The 23092-nt window shown below is 37.3% G+C and overlaps 1 protein-coding gene across 2 annotated transcripts in view; it reads left to right on the forward strand.

Annotated features, from left to right (window-relative positions):
• The window catches only part of PRKD1 (protein kinase D1), a 347287-nt gene that overhangs the window by 239607 nt on the left and 84588 nt on the right, over positions 1–23092 (forward strand). The gene's annotated exons all lie outside the window — the stretch shown is intronic.

A 23092-nucleotide genomic window follows, 5' to 3' on the forward strand; every position in this document is an offset into this window, starting at 1 on the left:
GGGAGCAATCCAAGAAGAAGATATAACAATTATAAATATTTCTGCACCCAACATAGGAGCACCTCAATACATAAGGCAAATGCTAACAGCCGTAAATGGGGAAATCGACAGTAACACAATCATAGTAGGGGACTTTAACACCCCACTTTCACCAATGGACAGATCATGCAAAATGAAAATAAATAAGGAAACAGAAGCTTAAAAGGATACATTTTAAAAATGGACTTAGTTGATATTTATAGGACATTCTATCCAAAAACAACAGAATACACATTTTTCTCAAGTGCTCATGGAACATTCTCCAGGATAGATCATATCTTGGGTCACAAATCAAGCCTTCGTAAATTTAAGAAAATTGAAATCATATCAAGCATCTTTTGTGACCACAACGCTATGAGACTACATATCAATTAAAGGAAAAGCACAGTAAAAAAACACAAATACATGGAGGCTAAACTGTGCACTGCTAAATAACCAAAAGATGACTGAAGAAAACAAAGAGGAAATCAAAAAATACCTAGAAACAAATGACAATGAAAACATGATGATCCAAAATGTATGGGATACAGCAAAAGCAGTTCTAAGAGGGAAGTTTATAGCAATACAAGCCTACCTCAAGAAACAAGAAACATCTCAAATAAACAACCTAACCCTACACCTAAAGCAATTAGAGAAAGAAGAACCAAAAAACCCCCAAAGTTAGCAGGAGGAAGGAAATCATACAGATCAGAGATAAATGAAAAAGAAATGAAGGAAACAATAGCAAAGATCAATAAAACTAAAAGGTGGTTCTTTGAGAAGATAAACAAAGTTGATAAACCATTAGCCAGTCTCATCAAGAAAAAAAGGGAGAAGACTCAAATCAATAGAATTAGAAATGAAAAAGGAGAAGTAACACCTGACACTGCAGAAATACAAAGGACCATGAGAGATTACTACAAGGAACTATATGCCAATAAAATGGACAACCTGGAAGAAATGGAAAAATCCTTAGAAAAGCACAACCTTCCCAGACTGAACCAGGAAGAAATAGAAAATCTAAACAGACCAATCACAAGCCCTGAAATTGAAACTGTGATTAAAAATCTTCCAACAAACAAAATCCCAGGACCAGATGGCTTCACAGCGAATTCTACCAAACATTTAGAGGAGAGCTAACACCTATCCTCTCAAACTCTTCCAAAATATAGCATAGGGAGGAACACTTCCAAACTCATTCTAGGAGGCCACCATCACCCTGGTACCAAAACCAGACAATGATGTCACAAAGAAAGAAAACTACAGGCCAATATCATTGATGAACATAGATGCAAAAATCCTCAAAAAAATACTATCAAACAGAATCCTGCAGCACATTGAAACGATCATACACCATGATCAAGTGGGATTCATCCCGGGAATGCTAGGATTCCTCAATATATGCAAATCAATCAATGTGAAAGACCATATTAACAAATTGAAGGAGAAAAACCATATGATCATCTCAATACATGCAGAAAAAGCTTTTGACAAAATTCAACACCCATTTATGATAAAGCATGTCCAGAAATTAGGCATAGTGGGAACTTACCTCAACATAATAAAGGCCATATATGATAGACTCACAGCCTACATCTTTCTCAATGGTGAAAAACTGAAACCATTTCCTCTAAGATCAGGAACAAGACTAGGTTGTTCACTCTCACCACTATTATTCAACATAGTTTCGGAAGTTTTAGTCACAACAATCAGAGAAGAAAAAGAAATAAAAGGAATCCAAATCAAAAAAGAAGAAGTAAAGCTGTCACTCTTTGCAGATGACATGATACTGTACATAAGAGTATTCTAAAGATGGTACCAGAAAACTGCTAGATCTTATCAATGAATTTGGTAAAGTAACAGGATACAAAATTAATGCACAGAAATCTCTTGCATTCCTATACACTAATGATGAAAAATCTGAAAGAGAAATTAAGGAAACACTCTCATTTACCATTGCAACAAAAAGAATAAAATACCTAGGAATAAACCTACCTAAGGAGACAAAAGACCTTTATGCAGAAAACTACGAGACACTGATGAAAGAAATTAAAGATGATACAAACAGATGGAGAGATGTTCTTGGACTGGAAGATTCAACATTGTGCAAATGACTATACTACCCAAAGCAATCTAGAGATTCAATGCAATCCCTATCAAACCACCACTGGCATTTTTTACAGAACTAGAACAAAAAATTTCACAATTTGTATGGAAACACAAAAGACCCCTATTAGCCAAAGCAATCTTGAGAAAGAAAAATGGAGCTGAAGGAATCAGACTCCCAGACTTCAGACTATACTACAAATCTATAGTAATCAAGACAGTATGGTACTGGCACAAAAACAGAAAGATAGATCAATGGAACAGGATAGAAAGCCCAGAGATCAACCCACGCACATATGGTCACCTTATTTTGATAAAGGAGGCAAAAACATACAATGGGGAAAAGACAGCCCCTTCAATAAGTGGTGCTGGGAAAACTGGACAACTACATGTAAAAAAATGAAATTACAACATTCCCTAACACCATACACAAAAATAAACTCAAAATGCAATAAAGACCTAAATGTAAGGCCAGAAACTATTAAACTCTTAGAGCAAAACAGACAGAACACTCTATGAGATAAATCACAGCAAGATCCTTTTTGAGCCCCCTCCTAGAGAAATGGAAATAAAACAAAAATAAACAAATGGAACCTAATGAAACTTAAAAGCTTTTACACAGCAAAGGATACCATAAAGAAGACAAAAAGACAACTCTCAGAATGGCAGAAAATATTTGCAAACTAATCAAGTAACAAAGGATTCATCTCCAAAATATACAAGCGGCTCATGCAGCTCAATATCAAAAAAAAAACTCAACCCAATCCAAAAATGGGCAGAAGACCTAAATAGACATTTCTCCAAGGAAGATATACAGATTGCCAAGAAACATGAAAGGATGCTCAACATCACTAACCATTAGAGAAATGCAAATCAAAACTACAATGAGGTATCACCTCAGACCAGTCAGAATGGCCATCATCAAAAAAAATCTACAAACAATAAATGCTGGAGAGGGTGTGAAGAAAAGGGAACCCTCTTGCACTGTTGGTGGGAATGTAAATTGATACAGCCACTATGGAGACCAGTATGGAGGTTCCTTAAAAAACTAAAAATAGAACTACCATACGACCCAGCAATCCCACTACTGGGCATATACCCTGAGATAACCATAATACAAAAAAGTCATGTACCACAGTGTTCTTTGCAGATCTATTTACAATAGCCAGGACATGGAAGCAACCTAAGTGTCCATTGACAGATGAATGGATAAAGAAGATGTGGCACGTATATACAATGGAATATTATTCAGCCATTAAAAGAAATGAAATTGAGTTATTTGTAGTGAGGTGGCTGGACCTAGAGTCTATCATACAGAGTGAAGTAAGTCAGAGAGTGAAAAACAAATACTGTGTTAACACAAATATATGGAATCTAATAAGAAAAAAAAATGGTACTGAAAAACCTGGGGGCAGGACAGGAATAAAGACACAGACTTAGAGAATGGACTTGAGGACTTGGGGAAGGGGATGGGGAAGCTGGGAAGAAGTAAGAGTGTATCTTTGACATATATACACTACCAAATGTAAAATAGATAGCCAGTGGGAAGCAGCCACATAGCACAGGGAGATCAGCTCGGTGCTTTGTGACCACCTAGAGGGGTGGGATAGGGAGGGTGGGAGGGAGATGCAAGAGGGAGGAGATATGGGGATATATGTATATGTATAGCTGATTCACTTTGTTATAAAGTAGAAACTAACACACCATTATAAAGCAATTATACTCCAATAAAGATGTTTAAAAAAATGAATACAGACAGAGACATAGTAAGCTAGACAGGACAAGCTCACTTTGAAAATATCATAGTATGATAACAATAACTTTAAAGTGAGACTAGAGAAGCAAAAAATTTCCTAAATGTTAGCAAACATTTTGTATAAGGTTATTACATGCTAGGCACTGGTCTTAATGCTTATATACATATTGAATATTTCAGCAGTCCTGAGGGAATTTCTTTTATATTCATCACTCTCATTTTACAGATGTGGTAACTAAGACCTATGCAGTTAAGGAATATAGCCAGGCTCAGACACTTAGTGAAGGTGGATTTCAAAACCCGGCATTCCTGCTCCAGAACTAGCATTCCTAACCCATTACATGGAATGAAACCACACAGTCCTTTCTGCCTCCATGTTATCTACATGTTCAGCACAAAGTAAACTCTGCTATCACATGGAATAATAGTCACAGGAGAATATTCCTCTGGACCAGGAAATCAACTGCTATCATAATTTCAAGGGTAGATATATAGTTTGAAAACTGCTTTGTTCCCTTCCCTCCCAATTCTGGAACATCACTGGGAAAATATTACTAATGTGTTAGAATCACTTACCTAAACAAACCATAAAAGGAAACATCAAATTTAGATAAAAATTTACATCTCTCTCCTTTAAAAATTTTTTCCTACGCTGTTTATCCTTTATTGTCCTGAAACCACTGAATTTAGAATTGTGGTAGAGAATTTATATGATAATGAAATTAACCCCTTGTTGTTTTTTAATAATAATGACATTGTGATTTGTGATTTTAAAAAGGGAGAAAGGATAGTATTAAATACTAAAATCAGGTATGACTGTATTAGAAAAAGGTGAGAATAAAGTACATATTAAATGATTAAATGAACAAAGTTGAAATAATAATTCACTTACCATACACATGCAGAGCATTTTGATAATCAAAAAATGAATGTTATACAAAATTAATTAAAGGCTATCCAAACATAGTTAATTTTATATTAAAAACCATAACCTGCAATTACTTGTAATGTTTTCTAAAGATTGTTTGGCAATGATGTCTTGATCTTCCAAAATATTCTCTTAAGTAGGACCATAGTTTGTGATTTCAGTTACAGAGATGGAATATGGTATAATGTCCTAGGACAGATATAGATTGCCCTGTATATGGGTGAGTTATATCCCCAAATGTATTAATTTGTAAGTTAAATATTTAGAACATGAATGATTTTGGATTGAAAAAGTTTGATAAATGGTGATAATGATCCCAAACTAGTTTACTAAAAACCACTGAACCCCAGTGTAGTGCAGTGAACTAGGTTTCATGTGCTTCTTTGCCATCCATGTAGCTTCTTTGTTCAACTTGTCTTTTCAGACCTTTTGCCTATTTTTAGTTGGTTCTTTTCTTAATATTGTTGAGAGTTTTTAATGTAATCTGGATACAAGTCCTTTATCAGAAATATATTTTGCAAATATTTTTTCCCAGATTTTAGCTTTTCTCTTCATTTTTAAACAGGTTTTTCAAAGACTAGAAATTTGTAATTTTGATAGTCTATTGATTTTTATTTTATTTTATTTTCTGCTTTATTATTTTCATTTTATATTGGAGTATAGTTGATTAACAATTTTGTGTTAGTTTTCAGGTGTACAGCAAAGTGATTCGGTTAAAACATATACATGTATCTATTCTTTTTCAAATTATTTTCCCATTTAGGTTATTATAGAATGTTGAGCAGAGTCCCCTGTGCTATACAGTAGGTCCTTGTTGGTTATCTATTTTAAATATAGCAGTGTGTACATGTCAGTCTCAAACTCCCAATCTATCCCCCCCCCCCCCCCCGATAACCATAGATTCATTCTCTAAGTCTGAGTCTGTTTCTGTTTTGTAAATAGGTTCATTTGTGTCATTGTTTTTAGATTCCACATATAAACAATATCATATGATATTTGTCTTTCTCTGTATGACTTCACTTAGTACGATAATCTCCAAGTCCATCCATATTGCTGCAAAGAGCATTATTTCATTCTTTCTAATGGCTGAGTAATACTCCATTGTATGTATGTACCACATCTTCTTTATCCATTCATCTGTCGATGGACATTTAGGTTGCTTCCGTGTCTTGGCTATTGTAAACAGCGCTGCAATGAACATTGGGTGCACGTATCCTTTCAAACCATGTTTTTCTCCGGATATATTTCCAAAAGTGGGATTGCTGGATCATATGGTAGCTCTATTTTTAGTTTTTTAAGGAACCTCCATACTGTTCTCCATAGTGGCTATACCAATTTATACTCCCACCAACAGTGTAGGAGGGTTCCCTTTTCTCCACACCCTCTCCATCATTTATTGTTTGTACATTTTTTGAAGATGGCCATTCTGACTGGTGTGAGGTGATATCTCATTGTAGTTTTGATTTACACTTCTCTAGTAATTAGTGATGTTGAGCATCTTTTCATGTGCCTCTTGGCCTTCTGTATGTCTTTGGAGAAATGTCTATTTAGGTCTTCTGCCCATTTTTTGATTGGGTTATCTGTTTTTATGATACTGAGCCACGTGAGCTGATTGTAAATTTTGGAGACTAATCCTTTGAAAAAGTAAAGCAAGACTCTATTGATTTTTTTGGGTTTTTTGGATATTTATTTATTTATTTTTGAATTTTATTTTATTTTATTTTTAGAGAGCATGTTCTTATTAGTTATCTGTTTTATACATATTAGTATATATATGTCAATCCCAATCTCCCAATTCATCTGACCACCCCCTCCCCCCTCCTGCTTTCCCCTCTTGGTGTCCATATGTTTGTTGTCTACATCTGTGTCTTTATTTCTGCCTTACAAACCAGATCATCTGTACCATTTTTCTACATTCCACATATGTGCATTAATATACGATATATTTTTTTCTGACTTACCTCACTCTGTATGACAGTCTCTAGGTCCATCCATGTCTCTACAAATGACCCAATTTCATTCCTTTTTATGGCTGAGTAATATTCCATTGTATATATGTACCACATATGCTTTATCCATTCATCTGTCAATGGGCATTTAGGTTGCTTCCATGACCTGGCTGTTGTCAGTAGTGCTGCAGTGAACATTGGGGAGCATGTGTCTTTTTGAATTATGGTATTCTCTGGGTATTTTCCCAGGACTGGGATTGCTGGGTCATACGGTAGTTCTGTTTTTAGTTTTTTAAGGAACCTCCATACTGTTCTCCATAGTGGCTGTATCAATTTACATTCCCACCAACAGTGCAAGAGGGTTCCCTTTTCTCCACACCCTCTCCAGCATTTGTTGTTTGTAAGTTTTCTGTTGATGCCCATTCTAACCAGTATGAGGTGATACCTCATTGTAGTTTTGATTTACATTTCTCTAATAATTAGTGATATTGAGCATCTTTTCATGTGTTTTTTGGCCATCTGTATGTCTTCTTTGGAGAAATGTCTATTTAGGTATTCTGCCCATTTTTTGATTGGGTTGTTTGTTTTTTTAATATTGAGCTGCATGAGCTGTTTATATATTTTGGAGATTAATCCTTTCTCCATTGATTCATTTGCAAATATTTTCTCCCATTCTGAGGGTTGTCTTTTCGTCTTCTTTATAGTTTCCTTTGCTATGCAAAAGCTTTTAAGTTTCATTAGGTCCCATTGTTTATTTTTGTTTTTATTTCCATTACTCTAGGACATGGGTCAGAAAGGATCTTGCTGTGATTTATGTCAAAGAGTGTTCTTCGTATGTTTTCCTCTAAGAGTTTTATAGTGTCCAGTCTTACATTTAGGTCTTTATTCCATTTTGAGTTCATTTTTGTGTATGGCGTTAAGGAGTGTTCTAATTTCTTTCTTTTACATGTAGCCGTCCAGTTTTCCCAGCACAATTTATTGAACAGACTGTCTTTTCTCCATTGTATATCCTTGCCTCCTTTGTCATAGATAAGGTTACCATAGGTGAGTAGGTTTACCTCTGGGCTTTCACCCTGTTCCATTGATCTATATTTCTGTTTCTGTGCCAGTACCATGTTCTCTTGATTACTGTAGCTTTGTAGTATAATCTGAAGTCAGAGAGTCTCATTCCTCCAGCTCTGTTTTTTTCCCTCAAGATTGCTTTGGCTATTTGGGGTCTTTTGTGTCTCCATACAAATTTTAAGATTTTTTGTTCTAGCTCCATAAAAAATGCTGTTGGTAATTTGATAGGGATTGCATTGGATCTGTAGATTGCTTTGGGTAGTATACTCATTTTCACAGTGTTAATTCTTCCAATCCAAGAACATGATATATCTCTCCATCTGTTGGTATCATCTTTAATTTCTTTCATCAGTGTCTTATAGTTTTCTTCATACAGGTCTTTTGTCTCCCTAGGTAGGTTTATTCCTAGGTAATTTATCTTTCTGTTACAGTGGTAAATGGGAGTGTTTCCTTAATTTCTCTCAGATTTTTCATCATTAGTATATAGGAATGCAAGAGATTTCTGTGCATTAATTTTGTATCCTGAAACATTACCAAATTCATTGATTAGCTCTTGTAGTTTTCTGGTGGCATCTTTAGGATTCTCTATGTATAGTATCATGTCATCTACAAACAGTGACAGTTTTACTTCTTCTTTTCCAATTTGGATTCCTTTTATTTCTTTTTCTTCTCTGATTGCCATGGCTAAGACTTCCAAAACTATGTTGAATGAGAGTGACGAGAGTGGACATCCTTGTCTTGCTCCTGATTTTAGAGGAAATGCTTTCAGTTTTTCACCATTGAGATTGATGTTTGTTGTGGGTTTGTCATATGTGGGCTTTATTATGTTCCCTCTATGCCCACTTTCTGGCGAGTTTTTATCATAAATGGGTGTTGAATTTTGTCAATAGCTTTTTCTGTACCTAATGAGATGATTATATGGTTTTTGTAGGTCAACTGGTTAGTATGGTATGTCACATTGATTGATTTATGTATATTGAAGAATCCTTGCATCCCTGGGATAAATCCCACTTGATCATGGTGTGTGATCCTTTTAATGTGTTGTTGGACTCTGTTTGCTTGTATTCTGTTGGGGATTTTTGCATCTATACTCATCAGTGGTAATGGTCTGTAATTTTCTTTTTTTGTAGTATCTGTGTCTGGTTTTGGTATCAGGGTGATGGTGGCCTGATAGAATGAGTTTGGGTGTGTTCCTTCCTCTGCAGTTTTTTGGAAGAGTTTGAGAAGGATGGGTGTTAGCTCTTCTCTAAGTGTTTGATAGATTTCACCTGTGAAGCCATCTGGTCCTGGACTTTTGTTTTTTGGAAGATTTTTAATCACAGTTTCAAATTCATTTCTTGTGATTGATCTGTTCATATTTTCTATTTCTTCCTGATTCAGTCTTGGAAGGTTATACCTTTCTAAGAATTTGTCCATTTCTTCCAGATTATCCATTTTATTGGCATAGAGTTCCTTGTAGTAGTCGCTTGTGATCCTTTGTATGTCTGCGGTGTCCGTTGTAACTTATCCTTTTTCATTTCTAATTTTTTTGATTTGAGTCCTCTTCCTCTTTTTCTTGGTAAGTCTGGCTAAAGTTTTATCGATTTTGTTTATCTTCTAAAAGAACCAGCTTTTAGTTTTATTGATCTTTGCTATTGTTTCTATTTCATTTATTTCTGCTTTGATGTTTATGATTTCTTTCCTTCTACTAATTTTGGGTTTTGTTTGTTGTCCTTTCTCTATTTCCTTTAGGTGTAAGGTTAGATTGTTTGAGATTTTTCTTGTTTCTTGAGGTAGGATTGTGTTGCTCTAAACTTCCCTCTTAGAACTGCTTTTGGTGCATCCTATAGCTTTTGGATCATCATGTTTTCATTGTCATTTGTCTCTAGGTATTTTTTGATTTCCTCTTTGATATCTTCAGTGATCTCTTGTTTATTTTATATCGTATTGTTTAGCTTCCATGTGTTTGTGTTTTTTTCCTTTTTTTTCCCTGTAATTTATTTCTAATCTCATAGTGTTGTGGTTGGAAAAGATGCTTGATATTATTTCAGTTTTCTTAAATTTACCAAGGCTTTATTTGTGACCCAAGATGTGATCTCTCCTGGATAATGTTCTGTGTACACTTGAGAAGATAGTGTAATCTGCTGTTTTCCGGTGAAATGTCCTATAATCATCAGTTAAATCTATCTGTCTATTGTGTCATTTAAAGCTTGTGTTTCCTTATTAATTTTCTATCTGGATGGTCTGTCCATTGGTGTAAGTGAGGTGTTAAAGTCCCCCACTATTATTGTGTTACTCTTGATTTCCTCTTTTATAGCTGTTAGCAGTTGCCTTACATATTGTGGTGCTCCTATGTTGGGTGCATATATATTTATAATTGTTATATCTTCTTCTTGGATTGATCCCTTGATCATTATGTAGTGTCCTTCCTTGTCCCTTGTAACATTCTTTACTTTAAAGTCTATTTTATCTGATATGAGTATTGCCACTCCAGCTTTCTTTTGATTTCCATTTGCATGGTATATCTTTTTCCATCCCCTCACTTTCAGTCTGTATCTGACCCTAGGTGAAGTGGGTCTCTTGTAGACAACATATATATGGGTCTTGTTTTTGTATCCATTCAGCAAACCTGTTTCTTTTGGTTGGAACATTTAATCCATTCAGATTTAAGGTAATTATCGATATGTATGTTCCTATTACCATTTTCTTAATTGTTTTGGGTTTGTTTTTGTAGGTCCTTTTCTTCTCTTGTGTTTCCCACTAAAGGAGAAGTTCCTTTAGCATCTGTTGTAGAGATGGTCTGGTGGTGCTGAATTCTCTTAGGTTTTGATTGTCTGTAAAGCTTTTGATTTCTCCATCGAATCTATATGAGAATCTTGCCGGGTAAAGTAATCTTATTTATAGGTTCTTCCCTTTCATCACTTTAAATATGTCATGCCACTCACTTCTGGCTTTTAGAGTTTCTGCTGAGAAATCAGCTGTTAACCTTTTGGGAGTTCCCTTTTATGTTATTTGTTGTTTTTCCCTTGTTGCTTTTAATAATTTTTCTTTATCTTTAATTTTTGTCAGTTTGATTACTGTGTGTCTCAACGTGTTTCTCCTTGGGTTTATCCTGCCTGGGACTCTCTGTGCTTCTTGGACTTGGGTGGCTGTTTCCTTTCCCATGTTAGGGATGTTTTTGACTATAATCACTTAAGATATTTTCTCAGGTACTATCTCTCTGTCTTCTCCTTCTGGGACCCCTATAATGTGAATGTTGGTGCGTTTAATGTTGTTCCAGAAGTCTCTTAGGCTGTCTTCATTTCTTTTCATTCTTTCTTCTTTATTCTGTTCTGAAGCAGTGAATTCCACCTTTCTATCTTCCAGGTCACTTATCCGTTCTTCTGCCTCAGTTATTCTGCTATTGATTCCTTCTAGTGTGTTTTTCATTTCAGTTATTGTATTGTTCATCTCTGTTTGTTTGTTCTTTAGTTCTTCTAGGTGTTCATTCTTTAATTCTTCTAAGTCTTTGTTAAACATTTCTTACATATTCTTGATCTTTACCTCCATTCTTTTTCTGAGGTCCTGGATCATCGCACTATCATTATTCTGAATCCTTTTTCTGGAAGGTTGCTTACCTCTACTTCATTTAATTGTTTTTCTGGGGTTTTATCTTGTTCGTTCACCTGGTACATAGTCCTCTGCCTTTTCATTTTGTCTATCTTTCTGTGAATGTTGTTTTAATTCTACAGGCTGCAGGATTGTAGTTCTTCTTGCTTTTGCTGTCTCCCCTCTGGTGGGTGAGGCTATCTAAGAGGCTTCTGCAAGCTTCCTGATGGGAGGGACTGGTGGTGGGTAGAGCTGGGTATTGCTCTGGTGGGCAGAGCTCAGTACAACTTTAATCCACTTGTCTGCTGATGGATGGGGCTGAGTTCCCTCCCTGTTGGTTGTTTGTCCTGAGGCAACCCAGCACTGCAGGCTACAGGCTCTTTGGTGGGGCTAATGGCAGACTCTTGGAGGACTCATGCAAAGGAGTACTTCCCAGAACTTCTATTGCCAGTGTCCTTGTCCCTGCGGTGAGCCACAGCCACCCCCCACTGTGGAGGGTTGGAGACCCTCCAACACTAGCAGGTGGGCCTGGTTCAGTCTCCTTTGAGGTCACTGCTCCTTCCCCCTGGGTCCCAGTGTGCACACTACTTTCTGTGTGCCCTCCTAGAGTGGAGTCTCTGTTTCCCCCAGTCCTGTTGGAGTCCTGCAATCAAATCCCACTAGCCTTCAAAGTCTGATTCTCTGGGAATTCCTCCTCCCATTGCCGGACCCCCAGTTTGGGAAGCCTTACATGGGGCTCAGAACCTTCACTGCAGTGGATGGACTTCTGTGGTATAAGTGTTCTCCAGTTTGTGAGTCACCCACCCAGTGGTTATGGGATTTGATTTTATAGTGATTGTGCCCCTCCTGCCATCTCATTGTGGCTTCTCCTTTGTCTTTCGATGTGAGGTATCTTTTTTGGTGAGTTCCATTGTCTTCCTGTCAATGATTGTTCAGCAGTTAGTTGTGATTCCAGTGCTCTTGCAAGAGGGAATGAGCGCATGTCCTTCTACTCTGCCATCTTGAACCAATCCCGGGCCTATTGATTTTTTTAAATGAGGTATATTTTTGGCGTTGTATCTAAGACATCTTTGCCTAAACCAAGCTTATAAACATTTTCTCTGAGGTTCTCTTCTAGAGTTTTTATAGTTAGGTTTTATATTTAGGTCTATTTTGAGTTAATTTTTGCAAATAATGCAAAAATGTAAGATTATCTTAAGTCTACATATGCATATTTGAGAAAATGTCTAGTGTGTTTTACCATATTTTGTGCACTACCACAGTGTAGTGCCAGTTATTTACAATGCTGTTATTTTAAAATATTTTCTCAATGAAATGATTTTGCAACTATTCTTTGAGTTAATAATTATTCCCATTTCAAAGATGAGGGAAGTGAGATGCAGAGAGATCTTGCAGCCTAAAAGTGGTAGGTGGAAACAGCAGTGAAGCCACTTTATCTCACTCTAAAAGTTATATGCTGTCCACTGTTGTAAAAAGAAAATTGTTTTCAACGATAAAGTTCCCATGCTGTGAATGACCTGTTCAGATCACAGATTATTTCTTTCCACCTCTTCCTCCCTACTGGAGCCTGGGCTGTGCACCCTAGATCCCTACTGCCCTCAAACCCAGCATGACCCTTGGCTCTAATGCCCAGATGAATGGATAAACTGATGCCCTTTTGAAAAGATTCAACTGGTGAATGGATAAGCAAACTGTAGCATATCAGCCAAATGGAATTTGACTCAGCACACAAGGATGAATTTCAAATGCATTATGCTGATAGGGGCTATACTCAAAAGACTACATTTATATGACATTTTGGAAAAGGGACAGAAAATAAATCAGTGGTTGCCAGGGAATGGGGGTAGGAAAGAGTTTGTCTTCAAAGGGGCCCAGGGGAATTTGGGAACGGTTGAAAAAAATTGTTCCATATTTCGATTATGGTATTGGTTACACAATTGTATGTGTTTGTCAAAAGTGTTCACAACAAAGTGTAGATTTTACTTTAAGTAAAATATTTACTCAGTAAGTGTGACTAAAAAGCATAAAAGCAGATTTTCAATTAATAAAGCTCTTTTATTCTGATAAATCAGAGCAGACCAACTGAGTCAGTCAACCTGATTCTTCTAAAAGAATATAAGGAGTCCCTTAGCAGTAAATTCCCTCCTCTGGGCACCCTTGAGCAGCAGCCAGAACTATTCCTGTTCACAGCAGGTGCCTGGTCAGCAGGCATTGAGTTGAGTTCAGCCATCATTGAACTGTTGCTTCTTTGGGAGTGGGAATATCCAGCAAATTTCACAGCTTTTAAGGGTTTTGTTTGTTTGTTTATGAATCAAGAGTAAGCATCTGTTTTTAAGAAAAGTACAGTGAGACTTAAAGAAACTTGAAGCAAAGCATATAGGACCTCAGCATGTTGTCTCTATATGCAAAGGTATTTGACAACAGTGATGCTATTTGTTGCCAGAAACCCTGCTGCCTATAAGAACATTTCATTATAATCTGTACCTAACCTTTGTCTGCCAGCCTTTTGTAAGTAATCTAAAGGGCAGTTTGTATGCTGGTATTCCTCATGCAAATGAGGTCATTATCCTTTTAAAGGTATAAAGTCTCCTGTATGTAATGGAGCTTTCTAAGAAACAGGCTTGACCTTTCTTTCCCCTATTCCGGGTGCCTGCAGAGCCTGCACTCATTAGCTAGAATTTGACTCCATGACATTTTTACTTAATTTTCTTTTCCTCTATGTTGGACACATGGGGCAACCATTTATGTTCTTTCTTGACCTGAGATGCTCTCAAATCTCTTTCCAGCTGTGGCATTTTTCATTCAGGCACATCAGGATATAGTGATCCTTCTTCCCCCTCTGCAATTCCCAACTGTTAATTGTTTCATTTTAGAGAAGGGACTAGACACAGTCCTATGGACTTAGCACCATTTAATTAGGATTAACCAGAACAGTGGAAAGAAAAGCTATTTCCTCTGGAGTGGAAACATATTCTTTATGAGGTAGTAGAGGAAACGAGTAATAATAGTTTTTAAAGGCCTTAATTTTTTTATGTGCTGTGATTGATGATAGATTTAAAAGCAGTATTTCCCTCCTTTAGTATTGATGATGATGACGATAATATTTACAAATAACAAATAATAATTGGGATTCAAACCCAGATCTTTCTGATTACAAAGCCCATACTGTTAATTATTATGCTAAGAAATCCCTGTGGTAACCACTACCAGTATGCCAAGGACTGTGCTAATCACCTTGTGCCCTCCTCACAGCCTACCTAACAAGGTGAGCTTCACTAAGCCAGTTTGAGAGAGCGGGACACTGAGGTTCAGAGAGGGGAAGTAACACATCTAAGGTCACCCATTTGCTGTGACTGGGATCAGAGCCCAGATATGCTCTGACACTAAGTCCGTGCTTCTCACCACTGCCTGCACCACTCTGCCTAGAGAGTAATAAGACACTAGCAAAGACATCTCTGGAAGTGTCAAGGACATTGCTAGTTACTTTTTAAAATGTGCAAATTGTGATCCACGTTATGAGTCTGATGGGCTTTGCTTTTGAACTTGAAATACTATATTTACAGATTATTAGGACTTAAAATGTAGAACCTTAGAACTGCAGGCTAGCAATATGAGTTTTAAAGGCATTGCTTCATTTATTCAACCATGGACATTAATTGATTGCTTAATGTGTGCATATGAACTCAGAGAAGGTTACTACTCTCTATCCTTCAGCAATCTGCTAATGTCAGGTGTGAATGCATAAAGGGGTAAAGGGTGTCAGTATAGCATGATACATTTTATGATACGAGTGTGCCCAGGAGCTTATCAGAACATAGAAGAGGGCGGTTAATGTCAGGTGGGGGTGGGCTTATCACTGAAGGCTTCCCAGAACAGGTGATACTGAGCTGAGTTGTGGGATGGGAAGCAGAAGGGAAGGTTTGTGTGAAGGGCAGGGAGGCATATATCAGTAATGACTGGACCAAAAAGTATGTTGAGGGGAGTGTTAATATGAGGGTCTTTGGCAACTTCTTAATATGGAGGTGGACGGATATAATAACTCGTCTTACAGCTCTCTTCCTTTAGTTACATAGAGTTCCATTTTGTATCTGTTTCATCCTAGTAGCCTTCCTGGCAGAAGACATTGCTACTACTGTAACAGTTATTCTGCAGCAGCTACAGAGCTCAGTTGCCTGAGAGGGAAACAAAGGATTGATTGCTCAGGTGTTAACTGTAACTCTCCAGGTTCATGAACAGATCCTCAACTTCTTGTGCAGAATTTTTAGCCCTGCCATCATAACTCCTACTGTCCTGTTGCTTGCCTCTGGTTAAAAAGAAAAATAAAAGAAGGCAAATAAGGATCTGTTTCCTTCTGAGAACGAAGGAATGAATACTTGTGAACTTCCCTGATTTTCATACCAGAACATAGGCCTTGTCACTTGCATGCCTGACATCTAACAAGCGTAGAGATCTCTCCTTGAATGTTTGTGATTATATTATAAATGCCTGAAAGTATTGAACCTAATTCTGTGACGTAGCACATACAATTATTATAAATAAACCTATGCTAAATAAAAGAGAATATTACATGACTCTTAGGGCACATTAGTCAGTAGTGCCTGCTACATGATCATGCTGATAAATCTTTCCCATTTGATTTTCCATCACTTTGAAGATTTATGAATTTCTTTTACTTTCTAAAGTCTTGTTTTCCTCCAGAGATTTGATAAGCACTCACTTCTGTTTCCTTCTAGTTTTTCCGTGGTTTGTTATTTTAGCTTTTTACTCATCAGTTATTTTATATATATATATATATTTATATATTTGTATAACGTAGGAGAAAAGTTTCTAAATTGTGTTCCCCCCAAGTAGCTAAATGTTACTAATTGTTAATCATTTGTTAAATTATGTTTCCCTGCTGCATGGATTTATGATATCTCTTCTATCATATTTAAAATTCATACATAGAGTAGATTTCTACGTTATCAGCTCTCTCCTATTGATCTCTTTTGTCTTGCACATCCACCACTTACTTTTTTTGTATAAATTTATTTTTATTTATTTTTGGCTGCATTGGGTCTTCGATGCTGCACGCAGGCTTTCTCTAGTTGCAGCCAGCAGGGGCTGCTCTTAGTTGTGGTGTGCGGGCTTCTCATTGCCGTGGCTTCTCTTGTTGCAGAGCACAGGCTCTAGGTGTGCGGGCTCAGTAGTTGTGGCTCGCGGGCTCTGGAGCACAGGCTCAGTAGTTGTGGCACACAGGCTTAGTTGCTCTGTGGCATGTGGGATCTTCCCGGACCTGGGCTCGAACCCGTGTCCCCTGCATTGGCAGGTGGATTCTTTTTTTTTTTTTTTTTTTTTTTTTTGCTTTTTTGCTGTATGCGGGCCTCTCACTGTTGTGGCCTCTCCCGTTGCGGAGCACAGGCTCCGGATGCGCAGGCCCAGCGGCCATGGCTCACGGGCCCAGCCGCTCCGCGGCATATGGGATCCTCCCAGACCGGGGCACGAACCCGTATCCCCTGCATCGGCAGGCGGACTCCCAACCACTGCGCCACCAGGGAGGCCCGGCAGGTGGATTCTTAACCACTGCACCACCAGGAAAGTCCCACCACTTACTTTTTTTTTTTGCTGTGTTGGGTCTTCGTTTCTGTGCAAGGGCTTTCTCTAGTTGTGGCAAGCGGGGCCCACTCTTCATCGTGGTGCGCGGGCCTCTCACTATCGCAGCCTCTCTTATTGCGAAGCACAGGCTCCAGATGCTCAGGCTCAGTAGTTGTGGCTCACGGACCTAGTTGCTCCGCGGCATGTGGGATCCTTCCAGACCAGGGCTCGAACCCGTGTCCCCTGCATTAGCAGGCAGATTCTCAACCACTATGCCACCAGGGAAGCCCCCCACCACTTACTTTTAAATATCATAGTTTTATGGAGTATTTTGATATCAACTAGGGCTAAATTTCTTCATTAACTCTCCTTTTAAACTCTTCCATTCTTATCAGAGTATTTTCTATTTTTTCTTACAGAAGGCCTTTGGCATAATTCCACAAGCCCAACAAGAGTCTGTTAGAATATTGTGGTAGATGTTTTCATAAGATTAAAAATGAATTTATATAACTCACCAGGGCCTATTGAGAACAGATCAGCTTAGATAATCTTTGTTCATCTATCCTAAACTTCGTTTCCTTCTTGAGTATATTTGAGATTTCTTCTTCCCTTTATTTATTTATTTATTTATTATTTTTTTTAGTTTGAATATAGATACTCCTCTTCTAGAAAAGGTAGAAGCAAAACTACAGTTGAATAGTTTAGCTTTTTCTACTTTGTCTGTTAGCATTAAACACCTTTTTCCATGGTGCAGGCCTATCTCTTCCTCATTCTTGCCACATATGACACACAGCTAAACGGCCATTTGTTCCTTCCAGCTTTTTAAAAGCTTCAGCTTTCTCCTCCTGTTAGTCTTCTTAAGGTGGTTCTCACTGGCCAGGCCACTCTTTGCTGTTTCCCTGACTCTGCTGCTCCTTCTGTAGCTGCATTCTCTTTCTGAGTATGAGCCTAACAGAGTTCCCTGGGCAGTTATATCAGTTTCTCTAGGCACTACCCCCTCTTCTCCCTAATTGGGGTAACTTGTTATTGTGCTGTTACTCTGGCTTGTGAGGCCTTTTTATTCCTCTTGGAGCCATACTTTTTTTTTTTTAACATCTTTATTGGAGTATAATTGCTTTACAATGGTGTGTTAGTTTCTGCTGTATAACAAAGTGAATCAGCTATACATATACATATATCCCCATATCTTCTCCCTCTTGCATCTCCCTCCCACCCTCCCTATCCCACCCCTCTAGGTGGTCACAAAGCACCGAGCTGATCTCCCTGTGCTATGCGGCTGCTTCCCACTAGCTATCTGTTTTACGTTTGGTAGTGTATATATGTCCATGCCACTCTCTCACTTCGTCCCAAACTACCCTTCCAACTCCCCGTGTCCTCAAGTCCATTCTCTAGTATGTCTGTGTCTTTATTCCTGTCCTGCCCCTAGGTTCTTCAGAGCTTTTTTTTTTTTTAGATTCCATATGTATGCATTACTATACGGTATTTGTTTTTCTCTTTCTGACTTACTTCACTCTGTATGACAGACCCTAGGTCCATCCACCTCACTACAAATAACTCAACTTTGTTTCTTTTTATGGCTGAGTAATATTCCATTGTATATATGTGCCACATCTTCTTTTTAACAGTCTGGCCATATACTTATAAAATATTTTCCCAGAACTTTCTGAACTGCCTGATCAGCATATCTAAATACATGTTATGTTTCTTCTCTTGGCTGCTGTAATCTTTGGGATGATGTATTCACATCCTCCCAAGTTCCCATCGTTGCTCCTCACTAATGTTTTTCTGGTCATATGTGAGTGAAAAATTGAAATTTCTGTCTTTTTTTCTCCAGTTATCTAAAAGATGCTTTTGTAAGTGTCTCAACAAGAATTTGTTTAATACTCTCGTTTCTGAAGAGCTAAGGGACTTTCCCGACTCTAGACATCTCCAGGTATAACAAAAATGTGAACCGTGTGATTAATTTGAACAGTGCTTGCATGAAGGGAGTATCTGGTACAACAGTGGCTTGGAGAGACTGGGATCAATGGAGAAGCAGAAAGAAATGACCAACCTCAGGGTGTAGGTATTAGGTAGTGGAATGGGGGGAAGGGAGATACACATCTGCAGGCGTAATTTTGCAGGCTCAGATATCTGGACCACGATAGCGTGCAAATGATCTATTGTAATTTCTCGGTTACCTGTGTCATGGACAATTTGTTGGAGTCACTCTTGCTAACTTTCCTGACAGTGCACCAACGATCAAGAGCCCACAAAATTATAATTATAAAGAAATTTGTAGGTAGTCTTACACATTTTCTATAATTAAATAAAATCAGCCTATACAAAATGTTTCCTCTTTCCTTTATCCTATTCTTTGCTTTTCAAAACACTCTTCATCCTTCAAGATTCTGTTCAGTGATCCCTCCTTGATGAAGCTTTCCCTGATAGACCCAGGCAGTCTTAGTTGCCCTTTCTTTTGTGTTTCCATCCCTGCATCTTGTATTATGATTATTTATGGGTCTCTCATCCTCATTTTGACTTTGAACCCTCAACAACAGATACTATTCCTTGTTATTTTTCTATTTCTAATATATACTATATTACAATACATATATATTACTATATAGTAGGTTCTGGATATATTAGTAAAACATAATATTAATCAACTATATGCTTGAAGGTATTAGGCCTGCTTGACTTACATGAGCTCATTTAAGAAAGACTCAAAAAAGTCTTAATTTAAATGCTTGCTTTTAGAACTATCACCTCCAAATAGAAATTACAGAGTAGTGTTTGGGACTCAATATAAAAAAATACTTCTAATAATTTGAGATACTTACAAATACAGTAAACTGATTTGTGAATAGTTATCATTCCACTAATGAAACCTCTCATGGAGCAGAGAATTATTTATGTGTATCTATTATGTGTGTGTATGGATGAATGATAGGATGTTAAAATGGATATGGTTTCTTATCCACAGAATACCTTAAAACTGATGAGTATGTGTATTTATGTGGGGAGAGTGATATTCAGAAGCTATTTTCAATATTCCAGAGGTTAAGAAAAAAACAAATTTATCTACAGCAAATCTTAACAATTTTTAAAAGCTTCATAATGTTTTGCTTTGGGCCAGACTTATCAATTGAATGACACTGGTTATAATGTAGACACAAAACTCTAATTGGCTGTTAGTTATCGTTACCTTTGATTTTTATAAAAATTTTAAAACCAGTTATTGTTACTAACTCCAATTTGTTTGGAGGGAGAAGGATTTCAAAAAATGGAGGGGCTTCCCTGGTGGCACAGTGGTTGAGAGTCCGCCTGCCGATGCAGGGGACACGGGTTCATGCCCCGGTCCGGGAAGATCCCACATGCCGTGGAGCGGCTGGGCCCGTGAGCCATGGCCGCTGAGCCTGTGCGCCCGGAGCCTGTGCTCCACAACGGGAGAGGCCATGGCAGTGAGAGGCCCACGTACAGCAAAAAAAAAAAAAAAAAAAAAAAAAGGAGTACGTGCAGAAAGCATGTTAAAAGAATTTTTGATCATGAACTGAATTAATTTCATTTTATACATTATTTCATGGACTTTTTTTCCTCAGTATTTTTTGCATCTCTGAGATAAGGATGCACCTTACAATAGTGGTGTGTTGTATTTAATTGCAGTGTTTTTTAAATCTTTGCTAGTAATTCATAAAATAAAGATGCAGCTTTATAATCCACAGAATTTTGATGGTCAGAGAATATGATGATTAGATTCAGAGTGGCTGAGAGAATTTGTATGGTTCAGCTGTCAGGCTGTCTGAATCAAGATCTTGTGTTACCTAGGGCAGCTCCTTAATTTTTCTGAGACAGTCTTCTCATCTATAAAGTGGGGATAATAGTATCTACTTCATAGAGTCCTTGTGAAAAATTGAATGAGATCATACTTGAAATGTGTTAAGGTTTTCTTCTTCTTATACCTGTTCCAACTTGGGAATGCCAGAAAGAGTTAACACTTCTCTGAAATTGCCAAAATTACCAGTAAAAAAGAATTACTGAAAATCTTGGAAGATAGGACATTATTTGATTTTATTATGCAAATATTTTTGAGCTCCAGAGATTATTTATTTTGCTTTGGAAGCCTGATTTCTTCTGTACTGCTAACCAAACAGTTTATTCCATTTTGTGCAACAATTTATCATGAACCTTAAAAGAAGTACTGATTATCTTAGAGTTTTTGGCTCAATTACCTGTTTTAAATGCTCAGTGACTAAGGAAAGCATGTTATTTTCTCCTCTCCTGCACCGTGGAGTATAACAATAGACTGTGAACAAAGCAAATCAAAGATACACAGGTACCAGTATAAGGGGCCCATTGTGCTTAGTTTGTAGCCCTGTCATATGGTTTTAATTTAGGTCACCTAATTGATTATGACATACTGACAGATAGCACCGTTTTTCTCTCTTGGAATCTCTAGACACTTTAGTATTTCTATTCTTATCTGTCCATTTTGCTTCCAAACCTTAAGTGAAATGGAATTACAGCATTCACTTTGTTTTCCTGTGCTAAGTGATTATCTCTGAAGTGCAATTTTGTGATTAGGCAAGATGGCATGCATACACTCAGCTAATGCTGATTTCCCCCAGGGTGCAGAAACAGGTAAATTCATAATGAATGGATGTTGTGCTTTGATTTCAAATGCATGTGAAACCTCACCACACTTGGTAGTTTTATTTTAAAAAATGTATTTAATTATTCTAAAATTAACAGGAGAATATTAAAATTGAACTTTAGAAAATGGCATTTAAACATAAGTCAAGGGTGCTAACTGCTTATGAATGTTAATCCCCTTCAAAAAGTGAAAAAACAAACGTACCTGACATAAACTCGATTTGGGGGGGGGCGGTCATTGAAAATCTTCTTTTTAATTATCTATATTCTTTTTGATTAATTCAAAAAATATCTGAACACATCTAGGTATTAGTATTGTCAAATTCTAACATTCCTTATTTTGAAAACTACCTTAATTATTCAACTAATTGCTATCATGGTATTGTCACCATTGTTTGGGTGACATTTGGCAGGGGTGGGGGCAGAGGCAGGGGAGAAGTTAGGAGTTAATGGTTGGCACCAAGTATTTTCTTTAACTATTTTCTTTGATGTTTTAAAAACAAATTTGTCCATGACTGTGAGAGACCAATTTTAAAGAAGATTTAGCATTTACAAAATTAGACACACTTTGACCAAATTATAAAAGTAGTTGATTAGAACCCAAACCATACTTTTTTTACTGATTTACTTAGAATAAACGTTGACTGTAATATTGTGAAACTTGAAGTGAGAAACATAATAATACAATTTCCCAATCTTATTTCAATTGAAATCCTTTTTGTAAGGAACATTGACACTAATCAGAACTCCTTGTAGGCAATGCTAGAGCAACTTACTTGGCTGCACTTCTTTGATTAGCTCCGTCTTCCCACACTTTAATCTCTTAGTGTAGTGTCCGGTATACAGTAATAGCTAAATAAATCTTAACCTTATTATTATTCTCATTATCTTTCCATTGAGTAAAACTAGTACCTTTAATAAGTTAATGGATGATTTCCAATAGTAAAGCATGTTAATTTGGAATAAAGTACTTTTATTCAAGGTTCAAGGGAAAACTGACCCATTAAAAATTTTAATCTCTTTTTATGGTCCAGATATACGTCTGTGAACTATCAGTAATATCCTTTCTGGTTGAAGTGATTCACTTTCCTGCATGTTCTGTTGTCACTTGCCCTGAGGGATGTGATACCCTCAAAGTTGTCCTCATAATTTTGGACACCTATCTAGCAGAGATTAATCGCCTACAGTTTCAGTGTTCACTCTGTCACACCTTGCATACTTACCAAGGTAAGCACTTCATAAGTATACTCCACAGGTGATTCGTTAGCCCATACCTGCTATCCAAGACACCATCAGGAAAACTGCAGATGTTTATTTCCCTCACCATGGGGCTGTTGGATATAACTCTTTGGGTAGAGTTAGGAAAGGTAAGATGTAACACTGGTATGATGAAAAGGACAGTGGATTGGGGACAAAACACTCGTGAGTTGTAGTCTTATTTCTGTTTAGTAACTTAGGCCAAATTTTGTAGCTTCTCTGAACCTTAGAAGTTATTTTCTA

Source organism: Mesoplodon densirostris, chromosome 4 (assembly GCF_025265405.1).
Source record: "Mesoplodon densirostris isolate mMesDen1 chromosome 4, mMesDen1 primary haplotype, whole genome shotgun sequence".
Lineage (NCBI taxonomy): Eukaryota > Metazoa > Chordata > Mammalia > Artiodactyla > Ziphiidae > Mesoplodon > Mesoplodon densirostris.